At 28.8% G+C, this 17,135-nt stretch overlaps 1 protein-coding gene across 2 annotated transcripts in view; it reads right to left on the minus strand.

Moving 5' to 3' along the window:
• The window catches only part of LOC123298430 (cyclin-dependent kinase 14), a 420,696-nt gene that overhangs the window by 311,124 nt on the left and 92,437 nt on the right, over window positions 1–17,135 (minus strand). The gene's annotated exons all lie outside the window — the stretch shown is intronic.

Raw genomic sequence — 17,135 nt, forward strand, 5'->3', positions numbered from 1 at the left:
ATAGAGAAGAACATATAAGACCAGCTTTACGGCAACCACATGAGTTCTTGCACGCTTTCTTACAATTGCAAGATATCATTTTAAGAAGGGATTCAGGAGCTGCATCTCTGTCCATTTTGAGGGGAGAGAGCCCAAATCTGGTAGATACCCAGCCCCATTCAAGAGGGTTTTTCTCTTGACCTAGCCACTTCTGTATCTTAAAAATGATACTTTTAAGCAATAACCATGCACGAACATTCAGATCATTTTAAACAACAAATCTGACAATAACATGACAATAGAATTAATTTGTTTTTACTAAACTACTAACACTCAGCTGATCAATTAATAATGCAGGTTTACCAACCTATATCATTGATCCCAATTATCTTAGTTAATTTATTTTGAAGATCTATAATTCAGCCATTATTTACGCTACAAACCTGGTGTTGGGCTTAAACTGTCACAAATTTATTACCCTTTAATTTATTAAAATAATATTTTCTCTAAAATAAACCGTTCGCGAGATTTCACTTAGGAATGGTCAAATTTTCGATATTTCATTAAAAAGTGGCGCGCCCCGAGGCGCGCCTTGGCACCCCGAGGTGGAAAACTTGGATTTTAAGTCATGGGCTCAACACTAACAACATATCCAAAAATCAAAACTACCCGACCTTTTGCACAGCAACCCCATATTTTCATACATATTTACTGGATTATGTGTGTTTGAATGGTTTATGTCTGGATTCTACTCGTGTTTGTTTTGTTTACTTATTTTAAAAATCTGATTGAAAATGATGTTTTACCTGAAAAGAAAAAAACAAATTAATAATTTATATACGTGATATTTATACCTTGTATTTACAAGGTACTAATGCTGGTTGAGTATTCACACACACAGAAAACAAAGTCTCTTTTCTTTCCAGAAAATACTTGCAAAATTATTTTGGAGGCCCTCACTGGTAAAAATGGATGTATAGAAAAAAAAATTCAAACAAAAATTGCGAAAAATTGTTAATTTTTATTCTCTAATTTGTTTATATTCTCTAATTGTTAAGTAGGGGGACCTACATTTTCACCCAATTTCCTTTTCAAAGAAATTGATAGTGGCTTTGTACCAAATTTGGAACGTTGTAAAAGTTTAGAAATATTAATCGATCTCATCTCTTTGAAATTTCCATGTATCCGTTACATTTCTTAGTTAATATTCAAATTCGTTACACTGAGATCCCTGCATTGTATAATGCTTACGACAATATCGTTACATTCAAAATGGTACAAGTTTACAAGACATGTCTTAGTTCCTCATAGTATTTTATTTCAGGGATACATAATATGAGAAACACTTAATATAATACGATTATTATTCTTCATTTGAAATGATGAAAAGTATATTTATACAAGGAACAAACATATAATCTCGCAATATTTTTCGTCATTTGTCATTGTCATAAAAATATAATCGGTGAAGTACGAGAATGTTTTCAATAACAAATTGATAAAAGAATATATTCATATACAGGATGTTCTGTTATTGATTGCAGAACGCCTCACTCTCGTAAAGATCTGATCAAGACGAACGAAAAAGCTCTTTGCCAAATTTTGATCTGAGGCCTAATTTGCGAGATATGACTATGGTATAAATCAAAAGCAAAATGAGAGAAATCAAGTAATTTAATCATTCATAATGTCAGTAAACCAGGTAGGCATGCACTATCTTATATGGAAGGGACAATTAAAAGCTATAAAATTTAATTGGACAATAAAAATTCAATACATTGGCAATTTGTTATCTTAATTTTTCGCATTTAATTAGTTACTTGTCTAATTTGTTGTTGGATTACTGGTGTGTCTTAACAAACACTTTTCATATTCTCGGAAATAGTAACAAATAAATAGTAATCGAACAAGAACTGAGACAAGTAAATAATTAAATGCGCAAAATAAAGATAACAAATTGCTAATGTATTGAATTTTTATTGTCCAATTAAATTTTATTGTTTTTAATTGTCCCTTCCACATAAGATAGTGTATGCCTACCCGATTTACTAACATTGTGAATGGTTAAATTTTTTGATTCCTCCCATTTCGTTTTTGATTTGTACCATATCCGTATTTCGCAAATTAGGCCTCAGATCGAAATTTGGTAAAGAGCTTTTTCATTCGCCTTGATAAGATAATTACAAGAGTGAGGCGTTCCGTAGTCAATAACAGAACATTCTGTATATATATGTATGTTTGTATTAAAGAAATATTATATGTGTTCGTAAAAACTAAATGGCTGTAATAGTACTAGTCGGTCGTATCTTCTAAGACATATATAAAGATTTTATTTCAACAAAATATCGTATCAAGTATACAAAGTGTTTACCTCAAGATAAATTTTCTACAAATAAGTAGAGCCCATGAATGGGTGTTAGGACATACGAATCCAGCATAGATCACTCGATATATCGGCAGAAATAGTAAGATCAAATTATTAGATCTGTTTTAGGCCCAAAATGGTAAAAGGAAATTCCATAGAAGTAAAATAACAATTGTTTAAAAATCGGCTAAATATACCAAATTATATTTTAAAAAAGAACGAGGGTATCGTATCACACCCGGTAGGAACTATATTCCTTTCATGCTTGGTACATTATAAATGTAGCCCTTACTTTTTTCTTCACAATATGTTGTTCTGAAAATTTAAGGCATTAATTTTAGAAGTCAAATACTTGTTTCATTAAATAATTTAATTTAATAGCTACTTTAAACTTTTACTTTATTATAAAAAAAAGGCATACGTCTGATTTAGTAGTCAACCCAATATATGCGTACATTACGTTTGGTTTGATCAAGATATTCATTATGGCATAACATAAAATTTTCATAGTACTTACTTTAAATTACCTCTGTTATCTTTCTGAAAACTTCTGAAAACGTTCACAACCCAATTTTATTAATTGATAAAACATAAAATTTCGACGAAAATACAAATTGACATTAAGGATGTTCCAGCATGGTATTTGCAGTTTCTATGTTAAAGCAATGGTGCAATTTTTTTTTCGACAGAATTTAACGAAAAATTAAATTTAAGAATTTAATAATGCTTACTATTAATTCCCAAAGTTTCATAAATTTTGACCGTTTAAAATGGGAAATAATTATGCCAACGTCCCAATTTCGATCAATTTACGTCAAAATTAATATCTCGAAAGTGAAAATTAATTTCTAAATTTTTTTTTTAGAATTGTATTGTATAAACATTTTTTTCTACTTTTTCTTCAATATATAATAATATCATAAAAAATAGTTGGAGAGACCGGACATTTTACATGATTTAAATGGGACATGACCCTCAAAATCGCGAACTTTGTCTTTAAATATCTCGCGATCTAAACGGTCAAAAATTATGAAATTTTAGGAATTCATAAATAAAGCTATTATAAACCCGAGAAAAAAAATTCGGCCAAATCTGTCGAAAAGTGATTTCATGCTGGTACTACCTTAATAATAATTTTTTGCATTTTCTCAAATTTCATGGCAAGGTGAATCGATTGAAAAAATTTTAGTTTCTTAGGTAACTTAGATGTAAATGATCGGTTTTTGCAGTAGTTTTTTTTTTGTTGCACTTTTTTGAAACAAAAGGATCGATAAGGATCATAGTTCCAATAAAGTCAATAAGTGAACTTATACAAACGAGTGTGGTAATGAGTCAAATAAAAAAATATTGTTAGTATGAACACAATGTATAACGAGATTACATAAAAATGTTATTTGATTAATGGAAAATAAAAATAATGAAAAATAATGATTTTTCCAACATAGGTTGTCATTAAAGAAAAATAATTATCTTTATATATAATAAATTTAAATACATTTTTCTTCAATTTTCACATTAATTATTAATAATACAGCTTTTTTGTTAAAATTTTATTTTTTATAACGTTACATTTACGCTTTAGAGGGCAACAAATAATAGTCCTAATCTTTGATGACGGTTTACAGTATTCATTGATTAATAAAATTTTGTAAAAATAGTTAAGTATGAAAAAAAGGTTGAAAAATTTAATTTATTTGATACGTAAGCCCTTATACAAAATATCTTATGATTTTCAATCATTATTTCAATATTTAGGCCCTTTAATATTTTCTTATTATAACGTTTTCACAAGTTATTGAATTAAAAAAATTCGTAGCGCAAGAGCTGTGTTAGCTAAGCGAATTCCGTCAGAGAATGAAAAAATAACACTTTTTAAAAAAAATCGAATCTTGCATTTTTAATTTTTCACAATTTTTATTTCGTAAACTAAGCGTCTAGAGAAAAAATTACAAAAGTACTTTTTTGCTTAAAACTGATCAAAAAATATAAAAATCTATCGTGTATTTTGCACCATTTGTTAGATCCGGCAAATTGAATTAATTTCATTTAGTTAAAAATTCAATTTATAATTTATGTGTTTTAAGATGGTAAAAAAAATCATTTGGAAAATTGAAAGGTGTTTGTTTTACAGCGTTGTTTAAATCACGTTTCTGTGCTCCGTTCTGTATATGCATAGAAATAAAACCTATTCGTTGGTAGGTATTGTTTGAAACAATAAACTAGTTTATATTAGTAGTTAACAAAATAAGGCACACTAGTACTAGGTAAAGACATTGCTTTCGGGTAGGTCAACTATATCAACAAAGAATAGTTAATTATAAAATAGCCGCTAGCTTATTAATACAAACAATGTACTGTACACCATTCACTACTATAGATAAGGCTAGCTTAGTTAGCTAGCGATCATTATTAAATTTACCTTCGTTTAATGGTTACTGGTTGGCTACTATAGACATGAGCAAATAAAATATTCATGTACTAGATTCGCAAATAAATACTGTTTAATTAAACGTACTACTTTTTTTTATACGATTTGTTTTTTATCTATGAAAAAACTATGCATTTAAATGCATTAGATCAGAGTCTGAAGTAGCTGTGTAATCAAATATGAGTTCTCTTGAGTGATTAGAATTATTGAAAATTATAGCAGTAATATAAACCACTATTTAGGGAATCGTTACAATATCCAGCTTTTCATTGGCCAAGTTTGTAAACTTATCCATCAAAGTAAATTCAGCCGTTTTCTGAAAATTTTCTAAAATAATTTTCAAATATTGGTACACTTTGAGTCACAAAGTCTTGGTATACTTCTTGCTTTTTCAAGATAATTCCTTCAGTAAAGTCATAATCGTAATTTTAACTTTTTGGGAACGATAGTTCGATACAAATACAAACGTAAAAAAGTTACAAGAGCCTTAAAATCCTTCCAAAGTTTGCTGTCTTGTAGTATTCATCCACTGCGTTAGAATATATAGCGCCTACCTCTCGACTGTTTATCGAAAATCAATATTTTTATCATCGACTCGTTTCTCGTAAATGTCAACATCTCTCGCAAATCTAAAAGTCTATTAAATATATAAATCCCATCCGGAGTATTTCAACGATTGGAAAAATAGAAAGTATCGTTATCTACTGCATTTCGTCAAATACATTTTAGGTCTAGTAGAATTATTTAGATCATTAGATCATTCGTTCTTCAGAGCAAAATATTTCATTTAACATAAAGAATTTTGAAAAACGGTTTTATTTATTGGAACTATGTTCCTTATCGTACGTTTTAATTTGTTTAGTGGCTGGAAGGTAAAACCAAAAAAGGAACCAATAAAAACGACCTCAAAATCCGACATACCGGTTAACTAGGAAACCAAAACTTTTTTAATCGATTCAGCTTGCGATGAATTTCGAGAATATGCAAAAATATTTTACAATCTGTCAATTTGTATTTTTTGTCCAAAATTTCCTTTTTTTTTCATTCAAAAAAATGAGCTGTGAGGTATCAGAAGTTAAAGATAATAGAGACAATTTTAAGTAAGTACAAGAAAATTAAATATCCTGTTCAATTAAATTTTGGATAATATACTCACATATTGGGTTGACTACAAAACTAATATTTATAATTAATTATTAATATTTCTACGAAAGGAACATACTTCTTACCGGGTGTCTAACTCACGACACCTCTCGTTCTTTATTTTATATGAACTGTACACAGCTATAATAAAAAAGTTACGGGATTAAAAATGACTTTTCAAAAATCATATGACTTTAAAACGTTGTTGATTTTATTTAGAAAGTATTTAGCCTTGACATTTCAAAAGGGTAGTTCACTATAAATGCAGTTGGAAATAAAGTAGTGATACAATTTTGTTTGTTACTTTACAAAAAAAAATTTAAATAAGACATGACATGACCAGTTAATATTAATTATTTGAATTTTTTGATTGCAGTTAAAATTAGTGAAGGTAGAAATGTCTTTGTTGAAATGAATTTGAAGTTGAGACATCGTTATTGAAATCAATACCTCGATACTCGAAAAATTATATTTTAAAAAAATAATTAAAAACATACAACAGACTTACATTTCGCTGTTTAATTAGTTCTGTATAAAAGTTCTAAAAAATGATTAGGAATCATTTTATTTGCAAGGAATATTTTAAAGTAGACATGTATAACAGATTAGTTTATTAAATAATATTTATTAAAGTGCATTTATTATGTATTAAATACGCGCCAAGATATTATATTGTATATTAAGACATGCGCATTAATAATAATACTTCTTCATTTATTATCCTTCTCCATCATCTTGCAGAGGTGGTTCTCACTCTGTAGCCAGTATATTTTCAAAGTATGGAACCTACTCGATAAGTTTGGTTAATTTTATTGTATTGACGCATTCCTATTTCGCGCCAAAAATCTGTCATTTTGTGTTATAATAACGATACCTTAAATGTAGAAATCCATCTAACCGTTTGGAAAATTTAACGTAATATAGGCATGGGCAAACGGGACTTACAGAAGTCCCTCAAACTTCTAACTAAAATACGAGTAAGACAGTGACAACCTAACCAGTGAGAGCCGAAATACGAGTAAGACAGAGGACCAACATTTTTTTTCTACCTTTCTCATTACTATTAGAGAAATTGCGATAGGTAGAAGAATCATATACCCGTTTCGCTTCCTCCTCTATGAGCAATGCGGACTTGGATAAAGAAATACACAATAAAGTTTGTGGCACACAATAAAGTTATAACAATGGTGATTTCGACTTAAAATAACTCGCCCATGCCTGAAAAGAAATTTACAAACAAACATACATACATACATACATACAAAATACGCGTGAAAAACATAACCACTCCTTGACAGTCGGGTAAACATAATGACATCAGATGAATTTTATTGTAATGATAATTTTATTATATTAACGTATTCTAAGGGCATTTTTAGGATGAATATAACGATACCTTAAATGTCGAAATCCATCGAACCGTTGGGAAAATATAACGTAACAAAGAAATTTACAAACAAATATACATACATACAAGATACGCGTGAAAAACATGACCACTCCTTGACAGTCGGGTAAAAATATGCCATGCAGATGATAATAATTTATTTTTCAGACCTGTATATTCATTAAATATTTAGTATTCATAACAATACATGATCGAAACCATAAATACTGATTAAATATTTGTCATAAAAATGAAAATTTATCATTGTCTCACTCTCACTACATAAACACGTAATGTATGATGATGATGCATTGCTGTAGTTTAGTACGGCTCGTTTAATGATACATCCAATGGTCACATATTATTTGCGGATGTTTTTCTACTCTACAAAAATTTGCAATGACATTTATATTGATTGCTATGTTTTTTGTTGCAATATATGTAATAACAATTTATTTTTATATATGATTCGGTGACATTGGATATTAAAATTTTAACCATGATCATTAATTTTATTTAAAAATTATTGATCTTGAATATGGAGGGCAAATATTGTTATGAATTTATTGTGTGATATACATTTATTGATATTTTGTGATATGCAATTTAATGAATTTATATACCGTTCTTTTTATACTAATCACAAAATGGTTTTTATTCAAAAACATTATGGATGTAATAATAATCTAAACTAATGATATGTACGATACTTTTTCAAGTCTAAAATAGGAGCTTATTATACCCGAAATACTATCTTATTATACCCTTAATTAGTTCAATTATCAAATTTAGTTTCATTTTCAATAAAACAATTCATATCTATTATTTTAATAATAATTACCAATAACATAATGATTTAAAATTTATAGGGATTAACTGCGTGATTTTTATTAACAATAAAACGGTATACAACACTGGATTAATAATTTTAATTCTTGGGTATTATTGAATTCAAGTTATATGACTCAAATATAACTACACGTCTAGAAATTTTTTGTGGATATCAATGTGCCAGTATCGATGTAAACGTCATACTGTATTATTGAGGGAATAGTAACATGAATAATAGTCATGATGCGCGGATCAATGCAGCATGGGCGTCAGGCTCACAATGGTTAGCGGTTCTTACAATATTTCTGGTGGATAACAATTTTCAATACTGTAATATTATACTTATGGTTACATAGATGATTTATGTATCTGTATCTGTACCATACCAGCATTATAGTAATCGCCATGCATTTGTTACCGTGTATTACCAAAATATATTCATCTTTATTTATCACAGGAATTTTATCAACCCAGTATTCATTGATACAAGCGATATGAAAAATATGGTAATGAATTTTTTATCAATAAAAGAGGCCAAAGAAGAATTATTAATAGCAAAGAAAAAATGAAACAGAACACGACAAAACCACACGATGCGACAGGCCAGGGGCACGAGGAATAGAAAGCTCAAAATCTTGCCATTGAGGATAAAAGAGCAACCCCAAGTCAACAAAGACATTAATTATCTGTCAATAATGCACTTGAATTAAGCATTCTGGCGGGCCTTAAGTATTAAGTACTTAAGAGCAATGCAAGTAAAGACTAGACAGCTGGTATGAGCTAGATATGTCTGACAACAAATGCTAGAAAATAGAATGTCACTAAAATTATTAAATGGAATTAAAAAATTGAAGTGCACACAGTCGAGATGCCTGGGTCATTACATTACATTACAAGTGGAGCCTATGAACAGCGTAAGACATAATTGCAGAAGAAGAAACTACAATTGAAGTTATCTTTCAAAACCAACTGTTGTCTATAACAGCTGCTTTGAGTTTGACCTAATATGAGCAATCAATGTAGTGACTAAATCAAGGAAAAAGAATTTGTTGGACCATGAACTTCAAAAGCTGACAAGTGTTAAAATTGACCTCTTGATACAAAGAATATGATTCAAAATAATTAGCAAAAAAGCTGACAAACTTAATAACAATTCATTCAATTTCGTAAATTTATATTTTAGGTTAGGCTACTGTGCTTTAAAAACAGTAATGGCCATATTTAAAATACAATCTAAATATATGAAAATTAATACAATTTTGTTGTTTTGATCAATATGCATATATTATTAATTATAAATTTTATTAATTATGTATTAATAACCTCGATTCATATATTTATTTATATATCGATGACAAATTTATAAATATCATATATATTGGTAATAATTATATATTCTGTTCAGTTTTGTGGGTTATTACATTGATTTTATGATAATTGGAAGTCATATTGATGTTAATGAAATAGACTTGCATGACAGACAGACGGACGACAAATCAAGTGTAGTGGATCTTATAAATCACGGAAATGAATCTCATATACAATCAAACTCAATACATTAGTTGACAATATAAAATACGTTTCAGATAAAATAGGTGTAGTGTTTACGATTTCCGTTATTTGTTTACGAATAAAACGTCTTGTTTAATTGTGTGACACTTCTACATCTATAATATATGGAGACGTGTTTGTTTGAATTTGTCATTGACATCAAAAATTAATATTATATTTCTTTGAAATTAATCCTAAACTAGTCGTCCCCCGAGGACATTCTATTAAATTATACCGCTGTGTATGATGAATAAAGTGCAGTGTATTAATTAGATTCTCTGTGAAGGTGTTTTATTAGATTAATTTTTGTATTTCTCACCATTTGAAGAAAATCATGAAGAAGGGGAAGATGAAGTACAGTGGAACAAAATAGTGTTTTTGCTGTATTAAAAACAAAATGCTTTTAAGCGAATTTTATTTTTTGCGTTTTTCATACAGCCCTGTTCATTAAGCATATTTTGTTGGAAAGCCGTAGGTTATGCTTTCATTTCACCATTTTCCCTATCGTTCGTTTAGTCACAATAAGGATGTGGATATACAGGCATTGCGATTACGCTGTGAAAAAGTCTATAATAAAATTTAAAATCATATTGAAGCACTGAAAGAGCAGATTCGACAAGAAGTAATCTAACTTCAAGATGCCTGAAAAATAACCTATACGTACGTAGACTGACGTCATTTTATAAGAATTAAAACTTACAAATAATAAAAAACCTTATTACTAAAGTAACTGAATTTACTTAAAAACAAGTGAATACAAACAATTGACTTGATTAATTTTCTCAAATGCTTTTTTATTTAGTTGTAAGTAAGCGGGTAAAAACTTCTCTGCCCCACTCTGTACATAGGTAACAGAACAATTTAAAAATCAAATTAAAATATTCTAATATGATTATTAATAGACATTTTAAAATTCCAGTTACATAATCACATTATTCTGGTATTAAGCACTTAAGCTATATATAAATGCTCTCAGCATTAATAACAACAACAAAAAGGTGATTTACGTGACCCGGCTTTATTTCCTGTGTTACAAACAAAAAAGCAAAAACAATGTAAAGAATAAGTAAACCTTTCGCCCTTTGTACAACAATATAAAAGTATCGCTTACACAGAATTAAATAGCCGTATACTAACATAATTATAAACTATTACCAACAGCGTTTAGAAATTCGTCTTATACATTGTAAGACGGACTTTAAAGCATGCTTATTATGAATGATTTAAACGAAGAATTAAGGAAATGATATTAATGATAAAAAAATGGTATTCTTTTGTTTTGTTTAATTTAAGCCTGCTGTTTACAGAGTTATGTGTACGTAAATTTAAGTGTATAATGCTTGAATTGAAAAAAAAAACATAAAATTCCTTATAAAAAATGAATTTTGGATCAATTTTCTGAAAATTTAGGTAACTTCGGACAGTAGAATAAAAACAAACAATGATGTTTTTCTAAAGAAAACAGGCAGGGTCTTTAATTCCCTCTAAATTTTCATTTAACCTTAAAGAGAATTTCAAATTGGCAGTCATGCCACTCAAGTGACTAATTTTTAAAAATTTGTTGAAAATGTGCCGCAATATCAATAAAGCTTTAACCGACTAGGAGATATTTACTATAAGAGGATAGATAAACATTAATTTACAAAATTAAAAATATGTCTAAAAATTGAAAAGATCACTGAGGTAATAAAGAGCTGGTTCCGAATATCCCATAGCTTGTCTAATCAATCCACGATGCGTGTATTTATATCTCATTATTATGTAACATTGATGTCAAAAATTCTTAAAAGCTGGGAGGTTGCGGGTTTGAATTTCTCGAACGGTAGTATATTTATTATATTGTTTATATGGTCGTTACGCTAATAATAGCGTAAATTTACAAAATGAATTTTGAGAAAAATGTATTTAAAAAGGATATTTTGACCCAACTTTCAAGGATAGCTTATGCTCAAAATTACTTATAATTCTAAGCTTAACCTGGTTATTTACCACCCTAAAATAATTATAGTCATACTTTCAGTTTTCATCTTTTCTGAAAAGTAGATAAAACAAATCATTTATCTATGGAGATAATGATCGTTCCAGCAGAAGCTGCAGTACATGTTCGAAGAATAGTCTATGAAAGCTAACAAGACCTATTTTTTAAGTTTTTTCCTCCTCTAAGAAGTTAGTCGTGTGGACAGCAGAGATCTCACACACACGACTGCAGTACCTGCCAATTTATTATTCATGTATTTACACCAAAAGATGGAGCTAAAGCAGTTTCACTTCAGTCGTGTGGTCTAAGATAAGATTTTTACAAGTTGGTTTTTAGTTTTAAACAGATTAAACTGAATAAACTGAATGAACAGAATTACATTTTCTGTGTATAAAGTTGATGAATTCATTACTATCACTGTAGGCAATGGAATTCTATTTACAAACACTGTTGTCACAGCCCACAATTTAAATCTATAAGTAAAGCCATAACTTTTATTCGAAGAATAAATTTTTGAAATAAACTCATAATTCTACAATTCATAAGTAACCAGAGGGTTAAATTTAACTATGTAATATACACATTCATGTAAACGTATAAACTTCCATCATGTATTTAAAATTAAAAACAGGTATGCTTAGCATTCTTATATTACTAAAAAGATCTACGTAATAAGCTTTTAAAAACTATTGTAGTTAGAAATATGATATGTTCATTTAATTTACTCCGAGTTATGCTTTGGATTTAATAATAATAAGTATTATCCAAGTTAATTCTGTTAAGGAGATTTCATTTTGTTGATTAAATTTTTATGGCATTCTTCACAAGATGTAAATAAAACATGAATGCCCTTTTTCTCGTTTACTTATATATTGCTAAAAATATTACCCGTATGATCCCACTTTTTATCTTTAAAACGTATGAAAAGTTTAATTAATATAAATGTAATTCTAAAATTTTAAATACTTTTAACGCTGGCTATTATATCGTATCATGTAACGGGTCTATTTTGTTGGGGCTCTCAATTATTGATTTATATTCTAGTAGTAATCGTCAATTTACGATTATTGTAAATTGTCCTTACAATGAAACCGATGAAGATATCACTATCAATGTTTTTTGCGATTTTGCTTACATTCGATTTTTTATGATTTGCTCGATAAACTTAAAAATTGTAAATAACTCAAATTTTTATATGATTTCATTTTTTTTTTTTAAATTTATAGATTAAAATTCAGTTTCTTTGACTACTGGACAAATACTTTCAAAAAAAAATTACTGAAATTAAAACCAAAAGCTTTCCCCATAGAATTTTGGAACAATACCTCAGAAACTAAGCATGCAATCATCAAATAAAAGCCTTTTTTTTGTCATAAATACATTATGGACAATCGAAATTGGTGAAACCAAATTTTGCTCGAATTTATGCAATTTTCTTTCCTTGGGCTGTTCCCTTTCAAAAAATCACAAATCCATTTTGCTTCGAAATTCAATAAAATTTGGTATAGAGTAAATTTGACCCAAAAAATACAAAGATCCAATTCATTTAACGATAGCCGCATGTATTTTCTATGGTATGTCCTGAAATCCTATATATGGTCCTATAATTTGGAAAGATTGTGGGTATAGACGACCTTTTTTTTTAATAAGGAATAAAATTTCTTTTTGCCATCTTTGATATGTACATCATTATCTAATTAAAACCCAGAAAACGTAAAAATTCTTTAATTAAAATTTTATTGTTTTTATGGTTGCATTAACAATAGGGGATCGGGCTAAACTTTTTAATCACTTCGGATGAAGAATTCTCACTTTATGAATAGAAAAGTGAAGTTGGTTTTTAAAAATCTTTACTAGTATCCAAGACATGAACTTTTAAAATTCTTAATTAAACAAAGAGGAACATATCCTACCCACTAGTGACGTCATGCGTGGGTATCACCATAGTCATTCCATATAAAACTTTGTTTTGCTAAAAGGACTTTGAATGCAATATTTGATTGCTTTATAGCTTCTTCGATTTTTAATCAATTTTAATTTCACTTTCAAATTTTGTCATGGTATCAAGTCGAGTTTTACATTTTTATGGGTAATATAGCCAATTCGATATGTATACTCAATGTCACAAAAAATGCTCGTTTTAAAACATTCTAAGTGTTACTATTATAACATAACATATGATGCGTACGCTTAGAATGTTTTAACTGTGGTACTTTTTCTGACAGTGAGTGTACATTGATTATTTGCGATTTTTTTGGCCACTCTGAATTTCATTCCACTTTGATGACATTACCATAGAATAGATTCATTATTTATTATTTAAAAATAAAATCGTTTTAATTTATCGTCCACGAGAATTGTGATAAAAACACCTCATTAAAATTATTTAAAAATAACACAGAATAAAATATAATATCAACTATGGAATTTTAAATGTCCCTTTTTTTTGGTGTTTTAGTGATAAAAAAACACGTATAATTAATGCTGCAGGATAGTGAACAATTTGGGGATTATACATAGGGAACCTATACACAAAAAATTAGTAACTAAATCATTTACATGTAATTATATATGTTTTTTGTTTCCTGATGACATCAGTAGATAACCAATTACGTATGTAAATGATTACAAATGTATTATTTCTATGTAAAATATTCACGTTTATGTGTACACAGATTGTACATATAGACGAGGAAATTTAACATTATACCGCGAAAATTTCTAAAGTGAGATGGATCCTGATGCGGTTTTTTGCATTAGGTTTTATAAGGTGCTAGCCTGATACCCGCTCGTTTCACTGGAGTTAAAAATAAAAAACACCGATTTATAGCCTCCACCTCTGTTGATGTGTACAGTTTTCAATTTTGTCAAATGTAAAATAGGCATAATTCATTGAAAATATCAGAAAAGTTGGCCATGGTTTGACATTTACTATTTTAAATTTTTGCAGAATACTTTAATTTATGGTTGACATACGCCTTATCACAGAGGCCACCCACACACATCATTATTTTTAATCTTTATTTAATAAATTACATTCATATTTTACAATTACATTTATGATGTGGGTGGAATCGGTTACTTCATTCTTATCCAAGCGACGACAATGTGATCAATTCTGCACTCCCACTAACTATAAATTGTCCTCACTGCCGCTGCCTGGATTCGAACCCGCAACCCTCTTCGTATGGGAATATGGACGATATGTCAGAAATTATGCACCCAATCATCAAAAGGGCGCCATTTTTTAATTTTTTGTTAAAAATAGGTACCTAACGATCTGAGCTTTACCGATAGTGGACACCAAAAGATTTCTTGGATTTGGTAAAAATCAAAAATATCACAAACGTCTTTTTGTTTGTAAATTCGATAAAACTGTGATGTCATAAAAATAAATTATGCACAGCAAGTAATTTTTACTATTCGATGTAGGATGTACGCTAAAAAACTAAAATGTCATATCCTGCGACCAGCGAGTAACATTCAAAGTAAAATATAAAAGCTTTTCCAAAACAAAGAACAAAAAAAAAATATAGAAAAACTTTTTTAATTTATTTTATAATAAAAATTATATAACTATATGGAAAATGAGAAAATTGTATTTATCACAAACAAAAAGACCCATTTACCTCATTAAATTGTTTTCTACGCTTGGCTCTCACTCTTTTGCAATTCCTCTCTGTCTCTAGAGTGAAATGTAATTCATATAAATTAACAATTCACTAAATTGTTAATATACAAAGTTAGAAACCACATACAACGTACCACACGGAAAGGTACATCATAATCACGTCGAGTCACTGAGTCTATAAAAAGTACGTTTTCTCATTTTAATAAATTTGAGAATAAGTGTTATGAGAAATATTCATCGTTGGTTAATTGTTTAAAAGTTAGTGGGTAAAATTTAAGGTGCTTGGCTGTCAATGGAATTACTTGAAATAAATGTTTCTTTCTTTACAATTAATTATTTGAAATAAAAGTAATTTTCTTAAATATGTTTAGTACCTTGTAATATAGTCCGCGGGACAGCATCCTTTTTTTTTAAATGAATAAATTTACTTCTAGTAGTCGAACAACATGCAATTAACATGCGCGCGCAGTGCACACACAATATTTTACATTTATATTTATATGTGACACTTCGTGAGTGGTTTTCTATTGGCGAGTCTATCCTAAGCCTTAAAACGACTTCATCAGGCTCATTTGAAAATGCAACAATTTTGAAGAAAAAAAATCGTAGAAGAAAGTTTGGAAAACTTTCCAAAAGAAAGGGTAATATGTATTGATCATTTAACAAAAAGGGCGCTGTCCCGGGGACTAATAGAAATAAAATGAGTAGTGTGATTGTGAAAATTCGGCCTTGAAAATTTCGCCTCATACATATTTTACAATTATAAGATCATGAATAGCTAAATAGTTGAATTATTATTAAGCTAAGAAGGCTATAATTTGTCTTTACTAATCGGTAAGTATGATATAAATCGAGAAATTACAAATTTTGCCTTTAAAAATACCTCTTTTTTCAATTATGCTCTAATTTGATCTTAAATCAATTAAGCTATCTTCATGACAGGTACAAATACAAGTGTCATTAAATAAATTTAATTTCGATGACTTTTTTATCCATCAATGCTAAAAGAGTGGTATTTAACAATTGACTGTGCTGGTTATTTCATGGCTTCTACAGAGATTTTCAGATTAAAATGATTTTTCGTTGAAAGTTAGTTATGAATAATTTGATTTCGATCATAAATTTTAATTAATTTTTACTTTTTTGTATACTTTTAAAATCATTGTATTTTTAAAGTCACATACCAGCATTACCCAGCCAAAGCAAAACCGGTGAGCTATAATGAATGTTGACTGTAGTAGTAAATAATTTATTTACTACATCCATACAATGAATGTTATATTTGTACGGAATGGAAAACACATTGAAAAATCCACGCTACACTTTTCTTGTTTATGCTAATTCAAAAACTTTGTTCAAATAAAAAAAATTTTAATAAGAATATCTGTCCATACTTCTCTGAAAAAAATACATAAAAATTTGCATGATAAAATTCTAGCACTTTTCTTATGTGAAACTTTCACAAATAAAGTCCATATCTATTTTTTAAATATCTGCCTCCAAATTTAAGGTCTTAATGAAAAACTTTCTCTGGATTACAGGTCTAATTAACTCCTTTTCGTATGTGATTTTGGACGATATGTTAGATAGAAACTAAGCATCAAATAATGATGTTAATTTTTGAATCCTTGGATCAAATTTACCTTATTTGCTGAGTTTTATCGAAACTGGAGATAAAAAAACTTTTTTTTATAGTTTAGGTATTTTCTTAAGAGGGTAGCCCTTTAAAAGGAGAGAAACCTCTGCTTCGTGATTACATAAATCTTGGAATATAAAGTTATTTTGACTCAAGAAATACAAATCCAAATCAAGGTTCATTTGAAAATTGGTGTCTGTGAAAGG

The sequence above is a fragment of the Chrysoperla carnea genome, chromosome 4 (assembly GCF_905475395.1).
Source record: "Chrysoperla carnea chromosome 4, inChrCarn1.1, whole genome shotgun sequence".
Classification (NCBI taxonomy): domain Eukaryota; kingdom Metazoa; phylum Arthropoda; class Insecta; order Neuroptera; family Chrysopidae; genus Chrysoperla; species Chrysoperla carnea.